We start from the raw sequence: 19,023 nt of genomic DNA, 5'->3' as shown, positions 1-19,023 counted from the left end.
GCGTGGGACCCACATGACCGATCGGCTCCGTTCCAAAAATACGAAGACCATGAACCATGAAACGGAGGCCACCCGAGCATAGAAATAGCAAGAAAAAAAAAACAGCACGTAAAATCTAAAAAAACGCAAACGGACAACGAAAAAGAGGGGGTGCAACACGAGGACTTCCCAGGGGGTCACCCATCCTAGTACTACTCTCGCCCAAGCACGCTTAACTGCGGAGTTCTGATGGGATCCGGTGCATTAGTGCTGGTATGATCGCACCCGAAATACTATCCATGCTTATTGCTTTTATGTCTTAAAAGACGCAGAACCTCCTTTGTTTTCGTACGCGAGGCGTGGAACCCACGTGACCGATCGGCTCCGTTCCAAAAATACGAAAACCATCAACCATGAAGCGGAGGCCACCCGAGCATAGAAATAGCAAGAAAGAAAAAAAAAACAAAAAAAAACCGCACGTAAAATCTAAAAAAACGCAAACGGACAACGAAAAAGGGGGGTGCAACACGAGGACTTCCCCGGGGGTCACCCATCCTAGTACTACTCTCGCCCAAGCACGCTTAACTGCGGAGTTCTGATGGGATCCGGTGCATTAGTGCTGGTATGATCGCACCCGAAATACTATCCATGCTTATTGCTTGTATGTCTTAAAAGACGCAGAACCTCCTTTGTTTTCGTACGCGAGACGTGGAACCCACGTGACCGATCGGCTCCGTTCCAAAAATACAAAGACCATGAACCATGAAACGGAGGCCACCCGAGCATAGAAATAGCAAGAAAAAAAAAACAAAAAAAAACCGCACGTAAAATCTAAAAAAACGCAAACGGACAACGAAAAAGTGGGGGTGCAACACGAGGACTTCGCAGGGGGTCACCCATCCTAGTACTACTCTCGCCCAAGCACGCTTAACTGCGGAGTTCTGATGGGATCCGGTGCATTAGTGCTGGTATGATCGCACCCGAAATACTATCCATGCTTATTGCTTTTATGTCTTAAAAGACGCAGAACCTCCTTTGTTTTCGTACGCGAGGCGTGGAACCCACGTGACCGATCGGCTCCGTTCCAAAAATACGAAAACCATCAACCATGAAGCGGAGGCCACCCGAGCATAGAAATAGCAAGAAAGAAAAAAAACAAAAAAAAACCGCACGTAAAATCTAAAAAAACGCAAACGGACAACGAAAAAGGGGGGTGCAACACGAGGACTTCCCAGGGGGTCACCCATCCTAGTACCACTCTCGCCCAAGCACGCTTAACTGCGGAGTTCTGATGGGATCCGGTGCATTAGTGCTGGTATGATCGCACCCGAAATACTATCCATGCTTATTGCTTGTATGTCTTAAAAGACGCAGAACCTCCTTTGTTTTCGTAAGCGAGGCGTGGCACCCACGTGACCGATCGGCTCCGTTCCAAAAATACGAAGACCATGAACCATGAAAAGGAGGCCACCCGAGCATAGAAATAGCAAGAAAGAAAAAAAAACAAAAAAAAAACCGCACGTAAAATCTAAAAAAACGCAAACGGACAACGAAAAAGGGGGGTGCAACACGAGGACTTCCCAGGGGGTCACCCATCCTAGTACTACTCTCGCCCAAGCACGCTTAACTACGGAGTTCTGATGGGATCCGGTGCATTAGTGCTGGTATGATCGCACCCGAAATACTATCCATGCTTATTGCTTGTATGTCTTAAAAGACGCAGAACCTCCTTTGTTTTCGTACGCGAGGCGTGGGACCCACGTGACCGATCAGCTCCGTTCCAAAAATACGAAGACCATCAACCATGAAGCGGAGGCCACCCGAGCATAGAAATAGCAAGAAAGAAAAAAAAACCGCACGTAAAATCTAAAAAAATGCAAACGGACAACGAAAAAGGGGGGTGCAACACGAGGACTTCCCATGGGGTCACCCATCCTAGTACTACTCTCGCCCAAGCACGCTTAACTGCGGAGTTCTGATGGGATCCGGTGCATTAGTGCTGGTATGATCGCATCCGAAATACTGTCCATGCTTATTGCTTGTATGTCTTAAAAGACACAGAACCTCCTTTGTTTTCGTACGCGAGGCGTGGGACCCACGTGACCGATCGGCTCCGTTCCAAAAATACGAAAACCATCAACCATGAAGCGGAGGCCACCCGAGCATAGAAATAGTAAGAAAGAAAAAAAAAACAAAAAAAAACCGCACGTAAAATCTAAAAAAACGCAAACGGACAACGAAAAAGGGGGGTGCAACACGAGGACTTCCCAGGGGGTCACCCATCCTAGTACTACTCTCGCCCAAGCACGCTTAACTGCGGAGTTCTGATAGGATCTGGTGCATTAGTGCTGGTATGATCGCACCCGAAATACTATCCATGCTTATTGCTTGTATGTCTTAAAAGACGCAGAACCTCCTTTGTTTTCGTACGCGAGGCGTGGGACCCACGTGACCGATCGGCTCCGTTCCAAAAATACGAAGACCATGAACCATGAAACGGAGGCCACACGAGCATAGAATAGCAAGAAAGAAAAAAAAACAAAAAAAAACCGCACGTAAAATCTAAAAAAACGCAAACGGACAACGAAAAAGGGGGGTGCAACACGAGGACTTCCCAGGGGGTCACCAATCCTAGTACTACTCTCGCCCAAGCACGCTTAATTGCGGAGTTCTGATGGGATCTGGTGCATTAGTGCTGGTATGATCGCACCCGAAATACTATCCATGCTTATTGCTTTTATGTCTTAAAAGACGCAGAACCTCCTTTGTTTTCGTACGCGAGGCGTGGAACCCACGTGACCGATCGTCTCCGTTCCAAAAATACGAAAACCATCAACCACGAAGCGGAGGCCACCCGAGCATAGAAATAGCAAGAAAGAAAAAAAAACAAAAAAAAAACGCACGTAAAATCTAAAAAAACGCAAACGGACAACGAAAAAGGGGGGTGCAACACGAGGACTTCCCAGGGGGTCACCCATCCTAGTACTACTCTCGCCCAAGCACGCTTAACTGCGGAGTTCTGATGGGATCCGGTGCATTAGTGCTGGTACGATCGCACCCAAAATACTATCCATGCTTATTGCTTGTATGTCTTAAAAGACGCAGAAACTCCTTTGTTTTCGTACGCGAGGCGTAGGACCCACGTGACCGATCAGCTCCGTTCCAAAAATACGAAGACCATCAACCATGAAGCGGAGGCCACCCGAGCATAGAAATAGCAAGAAAGAAAAAAAAAAAAAACCGCACGTAAAATCTAAAAAAACGCAAACGGACAACGAAAAAGGGGGTGCAACACGAGGACTTCCCATGGGGTCACCCATCCTAGTACTACTCTCGCCCAAGCACGCTTAACTGCGGAGTTCTGATGGGATCCGGTGCATTAGTGCTGGTATGATCGCACCCGAAATACTGTCCATGCTTATTGCTTGTATGTCTTAAAAGACACAGAACCTCCTTTGTTTTCGTACGCGAGGCGTGGGACCCACGTGACCGATCGGCTCCGTTCCAAAAATACGAAGACCATGAACCATGAAACGGAGGCCACCCGAGCATAGAAATAGCAAGAAAAAAAAAACAAAAAAAAACCGCACGTAAAATCTAAAAAAACGCAAACGGACAACGAAAAAGGGGGGTGCAACACGAGGACTTCCCAGGGGGTCACCCATCCTAGTACTACTCTCGCCCAAGCACGCTTAACTGCGGAGTTCTGATGATCGCACCCGAAATACTGTTCATGCTTATTGCTTGTATGTCTTAAAAGACGCAGAACCTCCTTTGTTTTCGTACGCGAGGCGTGGGACCCACGTGACCGATCAGCTCCGTTCCAAAAATACGAAGACCATGAACCATGAAACGGAGGCCACCCGAGCATAGAAATAGCAAGAAAGAAAAAAAAACAAAAAAAAAACCGCACGTAAAACCTAAAAAAACGCAAACGGACAACGAAAAAGGGGGGTGCAACACGAGGACTTCCCAGGGGGTCACCCATCCTAGTACCACTCTCGCCCAAGCACGCTTAACTGCGGAGTTCTGATGGGATCCGGTGCATTAGTGCTGGTATGATCGCACCCGAAATACTATCCATGCTTATTGCTTGTATGTCTTAAAAGACGCAGAACCTCCTTTGTTTTCGTACGCGAGGCGTGGGACCCACGTGACCGATCGGCTCCGTTCCAAAAATACGAAGACCATGAACCATGAAACGGAGGCCACCCGAGCATAGAAATAGCAAGAAAGAAAAAAAAACAAAAAAAACCGCACGTAAAATCTAAAAAAACGCAAACGGACAACGAAAAAGGGGGGTGCAACACGAGGACTTCCCAGGGGGTCACCCATCCTAGTACTACTCTCGCCCAAGCACGCTTAACTGCGGAGTTCTGATGGGATCCGGTGCATTAGTGCTGGTATGATCGCACCCGAAATACTATCCATGCTTATTGCTTTTATGTCTTAAAAGACGCAGAACCTCCTTTGTTTTCGTACGCGAGGCGTGGAACCCACGTGACCGATCGGCTCCGTTCCAAAAATACGAAAACCATCAACCATGAAGCGGAGGCCACCCGAGCATAGAAATAGCAAGAAAGAAAAAAAAAACAAAAAAAAACCGCACGTAAAATCTAAAAAAACGCAAACGGACAACGAAAAAGGGGGGTGCAACACGAGGACTTCCCAGGGGGTCACCCATCCTAGTACCACTCTCGCCCAAGCACGCTTAACTGCGGAGTTCTGATGGGATCCGGTGCATTAGTGCTGGTATGATCGCACCCGAAATACTATCCATGCTTATTGCTTGTATGTCTTAAAAGACGCAGAACCTCCTTTGTTTTCGTACGCGAGGCGTGGGACCCACGTGACCGATCGGCTCCGTTCCAAAAATACGAAGACCATGAACCATGAAACGGAGGCCACCCGAGCATAGAAATAGCAAGAAAGAAAAAAAAACAAAAAAAACCGCACGTAAAATCTAAAAAAACGCAAACGGACAACGAAAAAGGGGGTGCAACACGAGGACTTCCCAGGGGGTCACCCATCCTAGTACTACTCTCGCCCAAGCACGCTTAACTACGGAGTTCTGATGGGATCCGGTGCATTAGTGCTGGTATGATCGCACCCGAAATACTATCCATGCTTATTGCTTGTATGTCTTAAAAGACGCAGAACCTCCTTTGTTTTCGTACGCGAGGCGTGGGACCCACGTGACCGATCAGCTCCGTTCCAAAAATACGAAGACCATCAACCATGAAGCGGAGGCCACCCGAGCATAGAAATAGCAAGAAAGAAAAAAAAAACAAAAAAAAACCGCACGTAAAATCTAAAAAAACGCAAACGGACAACGAAAAAGGGGGGTGCAACACGAGGACTTCCCATGGGGTCACCCATCCTAGTACTACTCTCGCCCAAGCACGCTTAACTGCGGAGTTCTGATGGGATCCGGTGCATTAGTGCTGGTATGATCGCACCCGAAATACTGTCCATGCTTATTGCTTGTATGTCTTAAAAGACACAGAACCTCCTTTGTTTTCGTACGCGAGGCGTGGGACCCACGTGACCGATCGGCTCCGTTCCAAAAATACGAAGACCATGAACCATGAAACGGAGGCCACCCGAGCATAGAAATAGCAAGAAAAAAAAAACAAAAAAAAACCGCACGTAAAATCTAAAAAAACGCAAACGGACAACGAAAAAGGGGGGGTGCAACACGAGGACTTCCCAGGGGGTCACCCATCCTAGTACTACTCTCGCCCAAGCACGCTTAACTGCGGAGTTCTGATGGGATCCGGTGCATTAGTGCTGGTATGATCGCACCCGAAATACTATCCATGCTTATTGCTTTTATGTCTTAAAAGACGCAGAACCTCCTTTGTTTTCGTACGCGAGGCGTGGAACCCACGTGACCGATCGGCTCCGTTCCAAAAATACGAAAACCATCAACCATGAAGCGGAGGCCACCCGAGCATAGAAATAGCAAGAAAGAAAAAAAAACAAAAAAAAACCGCACGTAAAATCTAAAAAAACGCAAACGGACAACGAAAAAGGGGGGTGCAACACGAGGACTTCCCAGGGGGTCACCCATCCTAGTACTACTCTCGCCCAAGCACGCTTAACTGCGGAGTTCTGATGGGATCCGGTGCATTAGTGCTGGTATGATCGCACCCGAAATACTATCCATGCTTATTGCTTGTATGTCTTAAAAGACGCAGAACCTCCTTTGTTTTCGTACGCGAGACGTGGGACCCACGTGACCGATCGGCTCCGTTCCAAAAATACGAAGACCATGAACCATGAAACGGAGGCCACCCGAGCATAGAATAGCAAGAAAGAAAAAAAAACAAAAAAAAACCGCACGTAAAATCTAAAAAAACGCAAACGGACAACGAAAAAGGGGGGTGCAACACGAGGACTTCCCAGGGGGTCACCAATCCTAGTACTACTCTCGCCCAAGCACGCTTAATTGCGGAGTTCTGATGGGATCTGGTGCATTAGTGCTGGTATGATCGCACCCGAAATACTATCCATGCTTATTGCTTTTATGTCTTAAAAGACGCAGAACCTCCTTTGTTTTCGTACGCGAGGCGTGGAACCCACGTGACCGATCGTCTCCGTTCCAAAAATACGAAAACCATCAACCACGAAGCGGAGGCCACCCGAGCATAGAAATAGCAAGAAAGAAAAAAAAACAAAAAAAAAACGCACGTAAAATCTAAAAAAACGCAAACGGACAACGAAAAAGGGGGGTGCAACACGAGGACTTCCCAGGGGGTCACCCATCCTAGTACTACTCTCGCCCAAGCACGCTTAACTGCGGAGTTCTGATGGGATCCGGTGCATTAGTGCTGGTACGATCGCACCCAAAATACTATCCATGCTTATTGCTTGTATGTCTTAAAAGACGCAGAAACTCCTTTGTTTTCGTACGCGAGGCGTAGGACCCACGTGACCGATCAGCTCCGTTCCAAAAATACGAAGACCATCAACCATGAAGCGGAGGCCACCCGAGCATAGAAATAGCAAGAAAGAAAAAAAAAAAAAACCGCACGTAAAATCTAAAAAAACGCAAACGGACAACGAAAAAGGGGGTGCAACACGAGGACTTCCCATGGGGTCACCCATCCTAGTACTACTCTCGCCCAAGCACGCTTAACTGCGGAGTTCTGATGGGATCCGGTGCATTAGTGCTGGTATGATCGCACCCGAAATACTGTCCATGCTTATTGCTTGTATGTCTTAAAAGACACAGAACCTCCTTTGTTTTCGTACGCGAGGCGTGGGACCCACGTGACCGATCGGCTCCGTTCCAAAAATACGAAGACCATGAACCATGAAACGGAGGCCACCCGAGCATAGAAATAGCAAGAAAAAAAAAACAAAAAAAAACCGCACGTAAAATCTAAAAAAACGCAAACGGACAACGAAAAAGGGGGGTGCAACACGAGGACTTCCCAGGGGGTCACCCATCCTAGTACTACTCTCGCCCAAGCACGCTTAACTGCGGAGTTCTGATGATCGCACCCGAAATACTGTTCATGCTTATTGCTTGTATGTCTTAAAAGACGCAGAACCTCCTTTGTTTTCGTACGCGAGGCGTGGGACCCACGTGACCGATCAGCTCCGTTCCAAAAATACGAAGACCATGAACCATGAAACGGAGGCCACCCGAGCATAGAAATAGCAAGAAAGAAAAAAAAACAAAAAAAAAACCGCACGTAAAACCTAAAAAAACGCAAACGGACAACGAAAAAGGGGGGTGCAACACGAGGACTTCCCAGGGGGTCACCCATCCTAGTACCACTCTCGCCCAAGCACGCTTAACTGCGGAGTTCTGATGGGATCCGGTGCATTAGTGCTGGTATGATCGCACCCGAAATACTATCCATGCTTATTGCTTGTATGTCTTAAAAGACGCAGAACCTCCTTTGTTTTCGTACGCGAGGCGTGGGACCCACGTGACCGATCGGCTCCGTTCCAAAAATACGAAGACCATGAACCATGAAACGGAGGCCACCCGAGCATAGAAATAGCAAGAAAGAAAAAAAAACAAAAAAAACCGCACGTAAAATCTAAAAAAACGCAAACGGACAACGAAAAAGGGGGGTGCAACACGAGGACTTCCCAGGGGGTCACCCATCCTAGTACTACTCTCGCCCAAGCACGCTTAACTGCGGAGTTCTGATGGGATCCGGTGCATTAGTGCTGGTATGATCGCACCCGAAATACTATCCATGCTTATTGCTTTTATGTCTTAAAAGACGCAGAACCTCCTTTGTTTTCGTACGCGAGGCGTGGAACCCACGTGACCGATCGGCTCCGTTCCAAAAATACGAAAACCATCAACCATGAAGCGGAGGCCACCCGAGCATAGAAATAGCAAGAAAGAAAAAAAAAACAAAAAAAAACCGCACGTAAAATCTAAAAAAACGCAAACGGACAACGAAAAAGGGGGGTGCAACACGAGGACTTCCCAGGGGGTCACCCATCCTAGTACCACTCTCGCCCAAGCACGCTTAACTGCGGAGTTCTGATGGGATCCGGTGCATTAGTGCTGGTATGATCGCACCCGAAATACTATCCATGCTTATTGCTTGTATGTCTTAAAAGACGCAGAACCTCCTTTGTTTTCGTACGCGAGGCGTGGGACCCACGTGACCGATCGGCTCCGTTCCAAAAATACGAAGACCATGAACCATGAAACGGAGGCCACCCGAGCATAGAAATAGCAAGAAAGAAAAAAAAACAAAAAAAACCGCACGTAAAATCTAAAAAAACGCAAACGGACAACGAAAAAGGGGGTGCAACACGAGGACTTCCCAGGGGGTCACCCATCCTAGTACTACTCTCGCCCAAGCACGCTTAACTACGGAGTTCTGATGGGATCCGGTGCATTAGTGCTGGTATGATCGCACCCGAAATACTATCCATGCTTATTGCTTGTATGTCTTAAAAGACGCAGAACCTCCTTTGTTTTCGTACGCGAGGCGTGGGACCCACGTGACCGATCAGCTCCGTTCCAAAAATACGAAGACCATCAACCATGAAGCGGAGGCCACCCGAGCATAGAAATAGCAAGAAAGAAAAAAAAAACAAAAAAAAACCGCACGTAAAATCTAAAAAAACGCAAACGGACAACGAAAAAGGGGGGTGCAACACGAGGACTTCCCATGGGGTCACCCATCCTAGTACTACTCTCGCCCAAGCACGCTTAACTGCGGAGTTCTGATGGGATCCGGTGCATTAGTGCTGGTATGATCGCACCCGAAATACTGTCCATGCTTATTGCTTGTATGTCTTAAAAGACACAGAACCTCCTTTGTTTTCGTACGCGAGGCGTGGGACCCACGTGACCGATCGGCTCCGTTCCAAAAATACGAAGACCATGAACCATGAAACGGAGGCCACCCGAGCATAGAAATAGCAAGAAAAAAAAAACAAAAAAAAACCGCACGTAAAATCTAAAAAAACGCAAACGGACAACGAAAAAGGGGGGGTGCAACACGAGGACTTCCCAGGGGGTCACCCATCCTAGTACTACTCTCGCCCAAGCACGCTTAACTGCGGAGTTCTGATGGGATCCGGTGCATTAGTGCTGGTATGATCGCACCCGAAATACTATCCATGCTTATTGCTTTTATGTCTTAAAAGACGCAGAACCTCCTTTGTTTTCGTACGCGAGGCGTGGAACCCACGTGACCGATCGGCTCCGTTCCAAAAATACGAAAACCATCAACCATGAAGCGGAGGCCACCCGAGCATAGAAATAGCAAGAAAGAAAAAAAAACAAAAAAAAACCGCACGTAAAATCTAAAAAAACGCAAACGGACAACGAAAAAGGGGGGTGCAACACGAGGACTTCCCAGGGGGTCACCCATCCTAGTACTACTCTCGCCCAAGCACGCTTAACTGCGGAGTTCTGATGGGATCCGGTGCATTAGTGCTGGTATGATCGCACCCGAAATACTATCCATGCTTATTGCTTGTATGTCTTAAAAGACGCAGAACCTCCTTTGTTTTCGTACGCGAGACGTGGGACCCACGTGACCGATCGGCTCCGTTCCAAAAATACGAAGACCATGAACCATGAAACGGAGGCCACCCGAGCATAGAAATAGCAAGAAAGAAAAAAAAACAAAAAAAAAACCGCACGTAAAATCTAAAAAAACGCAAACGGACAACGAAAAAGCGGGGTGCAACACGAGGACTTCCCATGGGGTCACCCATCCTAGTACTACTCTCGCCCAAGCACGCTTAACTGCGGAGTTCTGATGGGATCCGGTGCATTAGTGCTGGTATGATCGCACCCGAAATACTGTCCATGCTTATTGCTTGTATGTCTTAAAAGACACAGAACCTCCTTTGTTTTCGTACGCGAGGCGTGGGACCCACGTGACCGATCGGCTCCGTTCCAAAAATACGAAGACCATGAACCATGAAACGGAGGCCACCCGAGCATAGAAATAGCAAGAAAAAAAAAACAAAAAAAAACCGCACGTAAAATCTAAAAAAACGCAAACGGACAACGAAAAAGGGGGGTGCAACACGAGGACTTCCCAGGGGGTCACCCATCCTAGTACTACTCTCGCCCAAGCACGCTTAACTGCGGAGTTCTGATGATCGCACCCGAAATACTTTCCATGCGTATTGCTTGTATGTCTTAAAAGACGCAGAACCTCCTTTGTTTTCGTACGCGAGGCGTGGGACCCACGTGACCGATCAGCTCCGTTCCAAAAATACGAAGACCATGAACCATGAAACGGAGGCCACCCGAGCATAGAAATAGCAAGAAAGAAAAAAAAAACAAAAAAAAAAACCGCACGTAAAATCTAAAAAAACGCAAACGGACAACGAAAAAGGGGGGTGCAACACGAAGACTTCCCAGGGGGTCACCCATCCTAGTACCACTCTCGCCCAAACACGCTTAACTGCGGAGTTCTGATGGGATCCGGTGCATTAGTGCTGGTATGATCGCACCCGAAATACTATCCATGCTTATTGCTTGTATGTCTTAAAAGACGCAGAACCTCCTTTGTTTTCGTACGCGAGGCGTGGGACCCACGTGACCGATCGGCTCCGTTCCAAAAATACGAAGACCATGAACCATGAAACGGAGGCCACCCGAGCATAGAAATAGCAAGAAAGAAAAAAAAACAAAAAAAACCGCACGTAAAATCTAAAAAAACGCAAACGGACAACGAAAAAGGGGGGTGCAACACGAGGACTTCCCAGGGGGTCACCCATCCTAGTACTACTCTCGCCCAAGCACGCTTAACTGCGGAGTTCTGATGGGATCCGGTGCATTAGTGCTGGTATGATCTCACCCAAAATACTATCCATGCTTATTGCTTGTATGTCTTAAAAGACGCAGAAACTCCTTTGTTTTCGTACGCGAGGCGTGGGACCCACGTGACCGATCAGCTCCGTTCCAAAAATACGAAGACCATCAACCATGAAGCGGAGGCCACCCGAGCATAGAAATAGCAAGAAAGAAAAAAAAACAAAAAAAAACCGCACGTAAAATCTAAAAAAACGCAAACGGACAACGAAAAAGGGGGGTGCAACACGAGGACTTCCCATGGGGTCACCCATCCTAGTACTACTCTCGCCCAAGCACGCTTAACTGCGGAGTTCTGATGGGATCCGGTGCATTAGTGCTGGTATGATCGCACCCGAAATACTGTCCATGCTTATTGTTTGTATGTCTTAAAAGACACAGAACCTCCTTTGTTTTCGTACGCGAGGCGTGGGACCCACGTGACCGATCGGCTCCGTTCCAAAAATACGAAGACCATGAACCATGAAACGGAGGCCACCCGAGCATAGAAATAGCAAGAAAAAAAAAACAAAAAAAAACAGCACGTAAAATCTAAAAAAACGCAAACGGACAACGAAAAATTGGGGGTGCAACACGAGGACTTCCCAGGGGGTCACCCATCCTAGTACTACTCTCGCCCAAGCACGCTTAACTGCGGAGTTCTGATGGGATCCGGTGCATTAGTGCTGGTATGATCGCACCCGAAATACTATCCATGCTTATTGCTTTTATGTCTTAAAAGATGCAGAACCTCCTTTGTTTTCGTACGCGAGGCGTGGAACCCACGTGACCGATCGGCTCCGTTCCAAAAATACGAAAACCATCAACCATGAAGCGGAGGCCACCCGAGCATAGAAATAGCAAGAAAGAAAAAAAAACAAAAAAAAACCGCACGTAAAATCTAAAAAAACGCAAACGGACAACGAAAAAGGGGGGTGCAACACGAGGACTTCCCAGGGGGTCACCCATCCTAGTACCACTCTCGCCCAAGCACGCTTAACTGCGGAGTTCTGATGGGATCCGGTGCATTAGTGCTGGTATGATCGCACCCGAAATACTATCCATGCTTATTGCTTGTATGTCTTAAAAGACGCAGAACCTCCTTTGTTTTCGTACGCGAGGCGTGGGACCCACGTGACCGATCGGCTCCGTTCCAAAAATACGAAGACCATGAACCATGAAACGGAGGCCACCCGAGCATAGAAATAGCAAGAAAGAAAAAAAAACAAAAAAAAACCGCACGTAAAATCTAAAAAAACGCAAACGGACAACGAAAAAGGGGGGTGCAACACGAGGACTTCCCAGGGGGCCACCCATCCTAGTACTACTCTCGCCCAAGCACGCTTAACTACGGAGTTCTGATGGGATCCGGTGCATTAGTGCTGGTATGATCGCACCCGAAATACTATCCATGCTTATTGCTGGTATGTCTTAAAAGACGCAGAACCTCCTTTGTTTTCGTACGCGAGGCGTGGGACCCACGTGACCGATCAGCTCCGTTCCAAAAATACGAAGACCATCAACCATGAAGCGGAGGCCACCCGAGCATAGAAATAGCAAGAAAGAAAAAAAAACAAAAAAAAACCGCACGTAAAATCTAAAAAAACGCAAACGGACAACGAAAAAGGGGGGTGCAACACGAGGACTTCCCATGGGGTCACCCATCCTAGTACTACTCTCGCCCAAGCACGCTTAACTGCGGAGTTCTGATGGGATCCGGTGCATTAGTGCTGGTATGATCGCACCCGAAATACTGTCCATGCTTATTGCTTGTATGTCTTAAAAGACACAGAACCTCCTTTGTTTTCGTACGCGAGGCGTGGGACCCACGTGACCGATCGGCTCCGTTCCAAAAATACGAAGACCATGAACCATGAAACGGAGGCCACCCGAGCATAGAAATAGCAAGAAAAAAAAACAAAAAAAAACCGCACGTAAAATCTAAAAAAACGCAAACGGACAACGAAAAAGGGGGGTGCAACACGAGGACTTCCCAGGGGGTCACCCATCCTAGTACTACTCTCGCCCAAGCACGCTTAACTGCGGAGTTCTGATGGGATCCGGTGCATTAGTGCTGGTATGATCGCACCCGAAATACTATCCATGCTTATTGCTTTTATGTCTTAAAAGACGCAGAACCTCCTTTGTTTTCGTACGCGAGGCGTTGAACCCACGTGACCGATCGGCTCCGTTCCAAAAATACGAAAACCATCAACCATGAAGCGGAGGCCACCCGAGCATAGAAATAGCAAGAAAGAAAAAAAACAAAAAAAAACCGCACGTAAAATCTAAAAAAACGCAAACGGACAACGAAAAAGGGGGGTGCAACACGAGGACTTCCCAGGGGGTCACCCATCCTAGTACTACTCTCGCCCAAGCACGCTTAACTGCGGAGTTCTGATAGGATCCGGTGCATTAGTGCTGGTATGATCGCACCCGAAATACGATCCATGCTTATTGCTTGTATGTCTTAAAAGACGCAGAACCTCCTTTGTTTTCGTACGCGAGACGTGGGACCCACGTGACCGATCGGCTCCGTTCCAAAAATACGAAGACCATGAACCATGAAACGGAGGCCACCCGAGCATAGAAATAGCAAGAAAGAAAAAAAAACAAAAAAAAAACCGCACGTAAAATCTAAAAAAACGCAAACGGACAACGAAAAAGCGGGGTGCAACACGAGGACTTCCCATGGGGTCACCCATCCTAGTACTACTCTCGCCCAAGCACGCTTAACTGCGGAGTTCTGATGGGATCCGGTGCATTAGTGCTGGTATGATCGCACCCGAAATACTGTCCATGCTTATTGCTTGTATGTCTTAAAAGACACAGAACCTCCTTTGTTTTCGTACGCGAGGCGTGGGACCCACGTGACCGATCGGCTCCGTTCCAAAAATACGAAAACCATCAACCATGAAGCGGAGGCCACCCGAGCATAGAAATAGCAAGAAAGAAAAAAAACAAAAAAAAACCGCACGTAAAATCTAAAAAAACGCAAACGGACAACGAAAAAGGGGGGTGCAACACGAGGACTTCCCAGGGGGTCACCCATCCTAGTACTACTCTCGCCCAAGCACGCTTAACTGCGGAGTTCTGATGGGATCCGGTGCATTAGTGCTGGTATGATCGCACCCGAAATACTATCCATGCTTATTGCTTGTATGTCTTAAAAGACGCAGAACCTCCTTTGTTTTCGTACGCGAGGCGTGGGACCCACGTGACCGATCGGCTCCGTTCCAAAAATACGAAGACCATGAACCATGAAACGGAGGCCACCCGAGCATAGAAATAGCAAGAAAGAAAAAAAAACAAAAAAAACCGCACGTAAAATCTAAAAAAACGCAAACGGACAACGAAAAAGGGGGGTGCAACACGAGGACTTCCCAGGGGGTCACCCATCCTAGTACTACTCTCGCCCAAGCACGCTTAACTGCGGAGTTCTGATGGGATCCGGTGCATTAGTGCTGGTATGATCTCACCCAAAATACTATCCATGCTTATTGCTTGTATGTCTTAAAAGACGCAGAAACTCCTTTGTTTTCGTACGCGAGGCGTGGGACCCACGTGACCGATCAGCTCCGTTCCAAAAATACGAAGACCATCAACCATGAAGCGGAGGCCACCCGAGCATAGAAATAGCAAGAAAGAAAAAAAAACAAAAAAAAACCGCACGTAAAATCTAAAAAAACGCAAACGGACAACGAAAAAGGGGGTGCAACACGAGGACTTCCCATGGGGTCACCCATCCTAGTACTACTCTCGCCCAAGCACGCTTAACTGCGGAGTTCTGATGGGATCCGGTGCATTAGTGCTGGTATGATCGCACCCGAAATACTGTCCATGCTTATTGTTTGTATGTCTTAAAAGACACAGAACCTCCTTTGTTTTCGTACGCGAGGCGTGGGACCCACGTGACCGATCGGCTCCGTTCCAAAAATACGAAGACCATGAACCATGAAACGGAGGCCACCCGAGCATAGAAATAGCAAGAAAAAAAAAACAAAAAAAAACAGCACGTAAAATCTAAAAAAACGCAAACGGACAACGAAAAATTGGGGGTGCAACACGAGGACTTCCCAGGGGGTCACCCATCCTAGTACTACTCTCGCCCAAGCACGCTTAACTGCGGAGTTCTGATGGGATCCGGTGCATTAGTGCTGGTATGATCGCACCCGAAATACTATCCATGCTTATTGCTTTTATGTCTTAAAAGACGCAGAACCTCCTTTGTTTTCGTACGCGAGGCGTGGAACCCACGTGACCGATCGGCTCCGTTCCAAAAATACGAAAACCATCAACCATGAAGCGGAGGCCACCCGAGCATAGAAATAGCAAGAAAGAAAAAAAAACAAAAAAAAACCGCACGTAAAATCTAAAAAAACGCAAACGGACAACGAAAAAGGGGGGTGCAACACGAGGACTTCCCAGGGGGTCACCCATCCTAGTACCACTCTCGCCCAAGCACGCTTAACTACGGAGTTCTGATGGGATCCGGTGCATTAGTGCTGGTATGATCGCACCCGAAATACTATCCATGCTTATTGCTTGTATGTCTTAAAAGACGCAGAACCTCCTTTGTTTTCGTACGCGAGGCGTGGGACCCACGTGACCGATCGGCTCCGTTCCAAAAATACGAAGACCATGAACCATGAAACGGAGGCCACCCGAGCATAGAAATAGCAAGAAAGAAAAAAAAACAAAAAAAAACCGCACGTAAAATCTAAAAAAACGCAAACGGACAACGAAAAAGGGGGGTGCAACACGAGGACTTCCCAGGGGGTCACCCATCCTAGTACTACTCTCGCCCAAGCACGCTTAACTACGGAGTTCTGATGGGATCCGGTGCATTAGTGCTGGTATGATCGCACCCGAAATACTATCCATGCTTATTGCTGGTATGTCTTAAAAGACGCAGAACCTCCTTTGTTTTCGTACGCGAGGCGTGGGACCCACGTGACCGATCAGCTCCGTTCCAAAAATACGAAGACCATCAACCATGAAGCGGAGGCCACCCGAGCATAGAAATAGCAAGAAAGAAAAAAAAACAAAAAAAAACCGCAAGTAAAATCTAAAAAAACGCAAACGGACAACGAAAAAGGGGGGTGCAACACGAGGACTTCCCATGGGGTCACCCATCCTAGTACTACTCTCGCCCAAGCACGCTTAACTGCGGAGTTCTGATGGGATCCGGTGCATTAGTGCTGGTATGATCGCACCCGAAATACTGTCCATGCTTATTGCTTGTATGTCTTAAAAGACACAGAACCTCCTTTGTTTTCGTACGCGAGGCGTGGGACCCACGTGACCGATCGGCTCCGTTCCAAAAATACGAAGACCATGAACCATGAAACGGAGGCCACCCGAGCATAGAAATAGCAAGAAAAAAAAAACAAAAAAAAACCGCACGTAAAATCTAAAAAAACGCAAACGGACAACGAAAAAGGGGGGGTGCAACACGAGGACTTCCCAAGGGGTCACCCATCCTAGTACTACTCTCGCCCAAGCACGCTTAACTGCGGAGTTCTGATGGGATCCGGTGCATTAGTGCTGGTATGATCGCACCCGAAATACTATCCATGCTTATTGCTTTTATGTCTTAAAAGACGCAGAACCTCCTTTGTTTTCGTACGCGAGGCGTGGAACCCACGTGACCGATCGGCTCCGTTCCAAAAATACGAAAACCATCAACCATGAAGCGGAGGCCACCCGAGCATAGAAATAGCAAGAAAGAAAAAAAACAAAAAAAACCGCACGTAAAATCTAAAAAAACGCAAACGGACAACGAAAAAGGGGGGTGCAACACGAGGACTTCCCAGGGGGTCACCCATCCTAGTACTACTCTCGCCCAAGCACGCTTAACTGCGGAGTTCTGATGGGATCCGGTGCATTAGTGCTGGTATGATCGCACCCGAAATACTATCCATGCTTATTGCTTGTATGTCTTAAAAGACGCAGAACCTCCTTTGTTTTCGTACGCGAGACGTGGGACCCACGTGACCGATCGGCTCCGTTCCAAAAATACGAAGACCATGAACCATGAAACGGAGGCCACCCGAGCATAGAAATAGCAAGAAAGAAAAAAAAACAAAAAAAAAACCGCACGTAAAATCTAAAAAAACGCAAACGGACAACGAAAAAGCGGGGTGCAACACGAGGACTTCCCATGGGGTCACCCATCCTAGTACTACTCTCGCCCAAGCACGCTTAACTGCGGAGTTCTGATGGGATCCGGTGCATTAGTGCTGGTATGATCGCACCCGAAATACTGTCCATGCTTATTGCTTGTATGTCTTAAAAGACACAGAACCTCCTTTGTTTTCGTACGCGAGGCGTGGGACCCACGTGACCGATCGGCTCCGTTCCAAAAATACGAAAACCATCAACCATGAAGCGGAGGCCACCCGAGCATAGAAATAGCAAGAAAGAAAAAAAACAAAAAAAAACCGCACGTAAAATCTAAAAAAACGCAAACGGACAACGAAAAAGGGGGGTGCAACACGAGGACTTCCCAGGGGGTCACCCATCCTAGTACTACTCTCGCCCAAGCACGCTTAACTGCAGAGTTCTGATAGGATCCGGTGCATTAGTGCTGGTATGATCGCACCCGAATTACTATCCATGCTTATTGCTTGTATGTCTTAAAAGACGCAGAACCTCCTTTGTTTTCGTACGCGAGGCGTGGGACCCACGTGACCGATCGGCTCCGTTCCAAAAATACGAAGACCATGAACCATGAAACGGAGGCCACCCGAGCATAGAAATAGCAAGAAAGAAAAAAAAAACAAAAAAAAAACCGCACGTAAAATCTAAAAAAACGCAAACGGACAACGAAAAAGGGGGGTGCAACACGAGGACTTCCCAGGGGGTCACCCATCCTAGTACCACTCTCGCCCAAGCACGCTTAACTGCGGAGTTCTGATGGGATCCGGTGCATTAGTGCTGGTATGATCGCACCCGAAATACTATCCATGCTTATTGCTTGTATGTCTTAAAAGACGCAGAACCTCCTTTGTTTTCTTACGCGAGGCGTGGGACCCACGTGACCGATCGGCTCCGTTCCAAAAATACGAAGACCATGAACCATGAAACGGAGGCCACCCGAGCATAGAAATAGCAAGAAAGAAAAAAAAACAAAAAAAAACCGCACGTAAAATCTAAAAAAACGCAAACGGACAACGAAAAAGGGGGGTGCAACACGAGGACTTCCCAGGGGGTCACCCATCCTAGTACTACTCTCGCCCAAGCACGCTTTTCTGCGGAGTTCTGATGGGATTCGGTGCATTAGTGCTGGTATGATCTCACCCAAAATACTATCCATGCTTATTGCTTGTATGTCTTAAAAGACGCAGAAACTCCTTTGCTTTCGTACGCGAGGCGTGGGACCCACGTGACCGATCAGCTCCGTTCCAAAAATACGAAGACCATCAACCATGAAGCGGAGGCCACCCGAGCATAGAAATAGCAAGAAAGAAAAAAAAACAAAAAAAAACCGCACGTAAAATCTAAAAAAACGCAAACGGACAACGAAAAAGGAGGGTGCAACACGAGGACTTCCCATGGGGTCACCCATCCTAGTACTACTCTCGCCCAAGCACGCTTAACTGCGGAGTTCTGATGGGATCCGGTGCATTAGTGCTGGTATGATCGCACCCGAAATACTGTCCATGCTTATTGCTTGTATGTCTTAAAAGACACAGAACCTCCTTTGTTTTCGTACGCGAGGCGTGGGACCCACGTGACCG

The 19,023-nt window shown here is 47.6% G+C and overlaps 52 non-coding genes across 52 annotated transcripts; all 52 read right to left on the bottom strand.

Moving 5' to 3' along the window:
* Nucleotides 1-147: 147 nt before the first annotated feature.
* Nucleotides 148-266, bottom strand: LOC145144379 (5S ribosomal RNA). Its single transcript, XR_013725388.1, has one exon. It is a non-coding gene; the product is annotated as a 5S ribosomal RNA (ribosomal RNA).
* Nucleotides 267-496: 230 nt separating this feature from the next.
* On the bottom strand, nt 497-615 carry LOC145155401 (5S ribosomal RNA). The gene has a single exon (XR_013735844.1). It is a non-coding gene; the product is annotated as a 5S ribosomal RNA (ribosomal RNA).
* A 227-nt stretch (nt 616-842) lies between these two features.
* LOC145154766 (5S ribosomal RNA) lies at nt 843-961 on the bottom strand. The gene has a single exon (XR_013735224.1). It is a non-coding gene; the product is annotated as a 5S ribosomal RNA (ribosomal RNA).
* A 228-nt stretch (nt 962-1,189) lies between these two features.
* On the bottom strand, nt 1,190-1,308 carry LOC145155284 (5S ribosomal RNA). The gene has a single exon (XR_013735733.1). It is a non-coding gene; the product is annotated as a 5S ribosomal RNA (ribosomal RNA).
* Nucleotides 1,309-1,538: 230 nt separating this feature from the next.
* LOC145152425 (5S ribosomal RNA) lies at nt 1,539-1,657 on the bottom strand. The gene has a single exon (XR_013732943.1). It is a non-coding gene; the product is annotated as a 5S ribosomal RNA (ribosomal RNA).
* Nucleotides 1,658-1,876: 219 nt separating this feature from the next.
* LOC145133968 (5S ribosomal RNA) lies at nt 1,877-1,995 on the bottom strand. Its single transcript, XR_013718849.1, has one exon. It is a non-coding gene; the product is annotated as a 5S ribosomal RNA (ribosomal RNA).
* Nucleotides 1,996-2,225: 230 nt separating this feature from the next.
* LOC145145918 (5S ribosomal RNA) lies at nt 2,226-2,344 on the bottom strand. The gene has a single exon (XR_013726869.1). It is a non-coding gene; the product is annotated as a 5S ribosomal RNA (ribosomal RNA).
* Nucleotides 2,345-2,572: 228 nt separating this feature from the next.
* LOC145149545 (5S ribosomal RNA) lies at nt 2,573-2,691 on the bottom strand. Its single transcript, XR_013730402.1, has one exon. It is a non-coding gene; the product is annotated as a 5S ribosomal RNA (ribosomal RNA).
* A 229-nt stretch (nt 2,692-2,920) lies between these two features.
* Nucleotides 2,921-3,039, bottom strand: LOC145155450 (5S ribosomal RNA). Its single transcript, XR_013735890.1, has one exon. It is a non-coding gene; the product is annotated as a 5S ribosomal RNA (ribosomal RNA).
* Nucleotides 3,040-3,262: 223 nt separating this feature from the next.
* LOC145152948 (5S ribosomal RNA) lies at nt 3,263-3,381 on the bottom strand. The gene has a single exon (XR_013733472.1). It is a non-coding gene; the product is annotated as a 5S ribosomal RNA (ribosomal RNA).
* A 549-nt stretch (nt 3,382-3,930) lies between these two features.
* Nucleotides 3,931-4,049, bottom strand: LOC145155283 (5S ribosomal RNA). The gene has a single exon (XR_013735732.1). It is a non-coding gene; the product is annotated as a 5S ribosomal RNA (ribosomal RNA).
* Nucleotides 4,050-4,277: 228 nt separating this feature from the next.
* Nucleotides 4,278-4,396, bottom strand: LOC145144368 (5S ribosomal RNA). Its single transcript, XR_013725377.1, has one exon. It is a non-coding gene; the product is annotated as a 5S ribosomal RNA (ribosomal RNA).
* A 230-nt stretch (nt 4,397-4,626) lies between these two features.
* LOC145155282 (5S ribosomal RNA) lies at nt 4,627-4,745 on the bottom strand. Its single transcript, XR_013735731.1, has one exon. It is a non-coding gene; the product is annotated as a 5S ribosomal RNA (ribosomal RNA).
* Nucleotides 4,746-4,972: 227 nt separating this feature from the next.
* LOC145152424 (5S ribosomal RNA) lies at nt 4,973-5,091 on the bottom strand. The gene has a single exon (XR_013732942.1). It is a non-coding gene; the product is annotated as a 5S ribosomal RNA (ribosomal RNA).
* Nucleotides 5,092-5,321: 230 nt separating this feature from the next.
* Nucleotides 5,322-5,440, bottom strand: LOC145152947 (5S ribosomal RNA). Its single transcript, XR_013733471.1, has one exon. It is a non-coding gene; the product is annotated as a 5S ribosomal RNA (ribosomal RNA).
* Nucleotides 5,441-5,667: 227 nt separating this feature from the next.
* Nucleotides 5,668-5,786, bottom strand: LOC145144356 (5S ribosomal RNA). The gene has a single exon (XR_013725366.1). It is a non-coding gene; the product is annotated as a 5S ribosomal RNA (ribosomal RNA).
* A 229-nt stretch (nt 5,787-6,015) lies between these two features.
* LOC145144344 (5S ribosomal RNA) lies at nt 6,016-6,134 on the bottom strand. The gene has a single exon (XR_013725355.1). It is a non-coding gene; the product is annotated as a 5S ribosomal RNA (ribosomal RNA).
* A 228-nt stretch (nt 6,135-6,362) lies between these two features.
* LOC145149543 (5S ribosomal RNA) lies at nt 6,363-6,481 on the bottom strand. Its single transcript, XR_013730400.1, has one exon. It is a non-coding gene; the product is annotated as a 5S ribosomal RNA (ribosomal RNA).
* Nucleotides 6,482-6,710: 229 nt separating this feature from the next.
* On the bottom strand, nt 6,711-6,829 carry LOC145155449 (5S ribosomal RNA). The gene has a single exon (XR_013735889.1). It is a non-coding gene; the product is annotated as a 5S ribosomal RNA (ribosomal RNA).
* A 223-nt stretch (nt 6,830-7,052) lies between these two features.
* LOC145152946 (5S ribosomal RNA) lies at nt 7,053-7,171 on the bottom strand. Its single transcript, XR_013733470.1, has one exon. It is a non-coding gene; the product is annotated as a 5S ribosomal RNA (ribosomal RNA).
* A 549-nt stretch (nt 7,172-7,720) lies between these two features.
* Nucleotides 7,721-7,839, bottom strand: LOC145155281 (5S ribosomal RNA). The gene has a single exon (XR_013735730.1). It is a non-coding gene; the product is annotated as a 5S ribosomal RNA (ribosomal RNA).
* A 228-nt stretch (nt 7,840-8,067) lies between these two features.
* LOC145144332 (5S ribosomal RNA) lies at nt 8,068-8,186 on the bottom strand. The gene has a single exon (XR_013725344.1). It is a non-coding gene; the product is annotated as a 5S ribosomal RNA (ribosomal RNA).
* Nucleotides 8,187-8,416: 230 nt separating this feature from the next.
* On the bottom strand, nt 8,417-8,535 carry LOC145155280 (5S ribosomal RNA). Its single transcript, XR_013735729.1, has one exon. It is a non-coding gene; the product is annotated as a 5S ribosomal RNA (ribosomal RNA).
* A 227-nt stretch (nt 8,536-8,762) lies between these two features.
* Nucleotides 8,763-8,881, bottom strand: LOC145152423 (5S ribosomal RNA). The gene has a single exon (XR_013732941.1). It is a non-coding gene; the product is annotated as a 5S ribosomal RNA (ribosomal RNA).
* A 230-nt stretch (nt 8,882-9,111) lies between these two features.
* Nucleotides 9,112-9,230, bottom strand: LOC145152945 (5S ribosomal RNA). The gene has a single exon (XR_013733469.1). It is a non-coding gene; the product is annotated as a 5S ribosomal RNA (ribosomal RNA).
* A 227-nt stretch (nt 9,231-9,457) lies between these two features.
* On the bottom strand, nt 9,458-9,576 carry LOC145144320 (5S ribosomal RNA). Its single transcript, XR_013725332.1, has one exon. It is a non-coding gene; the product is annotated as a 5S ribosomal RNA (ribosomal RNA).
* A 229-nt stretch (nt 9,577-9,805) lies between these two features.
* Nucleotides 9,806-9,924, bottom strand: LOC145144308 (5S ribosomal RNA). Its single transcript, XR_013725320.1, has one exon. It is a non-coding gene; the product is annotated as a 5S ribosomal RNA (ribosomal RNA).
* A 230-nt stretch (nt 9,925-10,154) lies between these two features.
* Nucleotides 10,155-10,273, bottom strand: LOC145152944 (5S ribosomal RNA). The gene has a single exon (XR_013733468.1). It is a non-coding gene; the product is annotated as a 5S ribosomal RNA (ribosomal RNA).
* Nucleotides 10,274-10,824: 551 nt separating this feature from the next.
* Nucleotides 10,825-10,943, bottom strand: LOC145147062 (5S ribosomal RNA). Its single transcript, XR_013727978.1, has one exon. It is a non-coding gene; the product is annotated as a 5S ribosomal RNA (ribosomal RNA).
* A 228-nt stretch (nt 10,944-11,171) lies between these two features.
* LOC145144156 (5S ribosomal RNA) lies at nt 11,172-11,290 on the bottom strand. Its single transcript, XR_013725172.1, has one exon. It is a non-coding gene; the product is annotated as a 5S ribosomal RNA (ribosomal RNA).
* Nucleotides 11,291-11,519: 229 nt separating this feature from the next.
* Nucleotides 11,520-11,638, bottom strand: LOC145152943 (5S ribosomal RNA). Its single transcript, XR_013733467.1, has one exon. It is a non-coding gene; the product is annotated as a 5S ribosomal RNA (ribosomal RNA).
* Nucleotides 11,639-11,865: 227 nt separating this feature from the next.
* Nucleotides 11,866-11,984, bottom strand: LOC145144297 (5S ribosomal RNA). The gene has a single exon (XR_013725308.1). It is a non-coding gene; the product is annotated as a 5S ribosomal RNA (ribosomal RNA).
* A 229-nt stretch (nt 11,985-12,213) lies between these two features.
* On the bottom strand, nt 12,214-12,332 carry LOC145155279 (5S ribosomal RNA). The gene has a single exon (XR_013735728.1). It is a non-coding gene; the product is annotated as a 5S ribosomal RNA (ribosomal RNA).
* A 229-nt stretch (nt 12,333-12,561) lies between these two features.
* LOC145155360 (5S ribosomal RNA) lies at nt 12,562-12,680 on the bottom strand. The gene has a single exon (XR_013735805.1). It is a non-coding gene; the product is annotated as a 5S ribosomal RNA (ribosomal RNA).
* Nucleotides 12,681-12,909: 229 nt separating this feature from the next.
* LOC145152941 (5S ribosomal RNA) lies at nt 12,910-13,028 on the bottom strand. The gene has a single exon (XR_013733465.1). It is a non-coding gene; the product is annotated as a 5S ribosomal RNA (ribosomal RNA).
* Nucleotides 13,029-13,253: 225 nt separating this feature from the next.
* On the bottom strand, nt 13,254-13,372 carry LOC145144286 (5S ribosomal RNA). The gene has a single exon (XR_013725297.1). It is a non-coding gene; the product is annotated as a 5S ribosomal RNA (ribosomal RNA).
* A 228-nt stretch (nt 13,373-13,600) lies between these two features.
* On the bottom strand, nt 13,601-13,719 carry LOC145137998 (5S ribosomal RNA). Its single transcript, XR_013721294.1, has one exon. It is a non-coding gene; the product is annotated as a 5S ribosomal RNA (ribosomal RNA).
* A 230-nt stretch (nt 13,720-13,949) lies between these two features.
* LOC145152940 (5S ribosomal RNA) lies at nt 13,950-14,068 on the bottom strand. The gene has a single exon (XR_013733464.1). It is a non-coding gene; the product is annotated as a 5S ribosomal RNA (ribosomal RNA).
* A 228-nt stretch (nt 14,069-14,296) lies between these two features.
* On the bottom strand, nt 14,297-14,415 carry LOC145144275 (5S ribosomal RNA). Its single transcript, XR_013725286.1, has one exon. It is a non-coding gene; the product is annotated as a 5S ribosomal RNA (ribosomal RNA).
* Nucleotides 14,416-14,643: 228 nt separating this feature from the next.
* Nucleotides 14,644-14,762, bottom strand: LOC145144154 (5S ribosomal RNA). The gene has a single exon (XR_013725170.1). It is a non-coding gene; the product is annotated as a 5S ribosomal RNA (ribosomal RNA).
* A 228-nt stretch (nt 14,763-14,990) lies between these two features.
* On the bottom strand, nt 14,991-15,109 carry LOC145152939 (5S ribosomal RNA). The gene has a single exon (XR_013733463.1). It is a non-coding gene; the product is annotated as a 5S ribosomal RNA (ribosomal RNA).
* A 227-nt stretch (nt 15,110-15,336) lies between these two features.
* On the bottom strand, nt 15,337-15,455 carry LOC145144263 (5S ribosomal RNA). Its single transcript, XR_013725275.1, has one exon. It is a non-coding gene; the product is annotated as a 5S ribosomal RNA (ribosomal RNA).
* Nucleotides 15,456-15,684: 229 nt separating this feature from the next.
* Nucleotides 15,685-15,803, bottom strand: LOC145155608 (5S ribosomal RNA). The gene has a single exon (XR_013736039.1). It is a non-coding gene; the product is annotated as a 5S ribosomal RNA (ribosomal RNA).
* Nucleotides 15,804-16,032: 229 nt separating this feature from the next.
* On the bottom strand, nt 16,033-16,151 carry LOC145152422 (5S ribosomal RNA). Its single transcript, XR_013732940.1, has one exon. It is a non-coding gene; the product is annotated as a 5S ribosomal RNA (ribosomal RNA).
* A 229-nt stretch (nt 16,152-16,380) lies between these two features.
* LOC145152938 (5S ribosomal RNA) lies at nt 16,381-16,499 on the bottom strand. Its single transcript, XR_013733462.1, has one exon. It is a non-coding gene; the product is annotated as a 5S ribosomal RNA (ribosomal RNA).
* Nucleotides 16,500-16,726: 227 nt separating this feature from the next.
* LOC145153432 (5S ribosomal RNA) lies at nt 16,727-16,845 on the bottom strand. Its single transcript, XR_013733941.1, has one exon. It is a non-coding gene; the product is annotated as a 5S ribosomal RNA (ribosomal RNA).
* A 227-nt stretch (nt 16,846-17,072) lies between these two features.
* Nucleotides 17,073-17,191, bottom strand: LOC145144251 (5S ribosomal RNA). Its single transcript, XR_013725264.1, has one exon. It is a non-coding gene; the product is annotated as a 5S ribosomal RNA (ribosomal RNA).
* Nucleotides 17,192-17,421: 230 nt separating this feature from the next.
* Nucleotides 17,422-17,540, bottom strand: LOC145152937 (5S ribosomal RNA). The gene has a single exon (XR_013733461.1). It is a non-coding gene; the product is annotated as a 5S ribosomal RNA (ribosomal RNA).
* A 228-nt stretch (nt 17,541-17,768) lies between these two features.
* LOC145145743 (5S ribosomal RNA) lies at nt 17,769-17,887 on the bottom strand. The gene has a single exon (XR_013726701.1). It is a non-coding gene; the product is annotated as a 5S ribosomal RNA (ribosomal RNA).
* Nucleotides 17,888-18,118: 231 nt separating this feature from the next.
* Nucleotides 18,119-18,237, bottom strand: LOC145155277 (5S ribosomal RNA). Its single transcript, XR_013735726.1, has one exon. It is a non-coding gene; the product is annotated as a 5S ribosomal RNA (ribosomal RNA).
* A 229-nt stretch (nt 18,238-18,466) lies between these two features.
* Nucleotides 18,467-18,585, bottom strand: LOC145150288 (5S ribosomal RNA). The gene has a single exon (XR_013731106.1). It is a non-coding gene; the product is annotated as a 5S ribosomal RNA (ribosomal RNA).
* A 229-nt stretch (nt 18,586-18,814) lies between these two features.
* LOC145153779 (5S ribosomal RNA) lies at nt 18,815-18,933 on the bottom strand. The gene has a single exon (XR_013734270.1). It is a non-coding gene; the product is annotated as a 5S ribosomal RNA (ribosomal RNA).
* Between the last annotated feature and the right edge of the window lie 90 nt (nt 18,934-19,023).

Source organism: Lactuca virosa, chromosome 1 (genome assembly GCF_052849685.1).
Source record: "Lactuca virosa cultivar CGN04683 chromosome 1, Lactuca_virosa_CGN04683_v6, whole genome shotgun sequence".
NCBI classification, from domain to species: domain Eukaryota; kingdom Viridiplantae; phylum Streptophyta; class Magnoliopsida; order Asterales; family Asteraceae; genus Lactuca; species Lactuca virosa.
The sequence above is the reverse complement of the archived record's forward strand: the minus strand, read 5'-3'. Positions and strand labels throughout refer to the sequence as shown.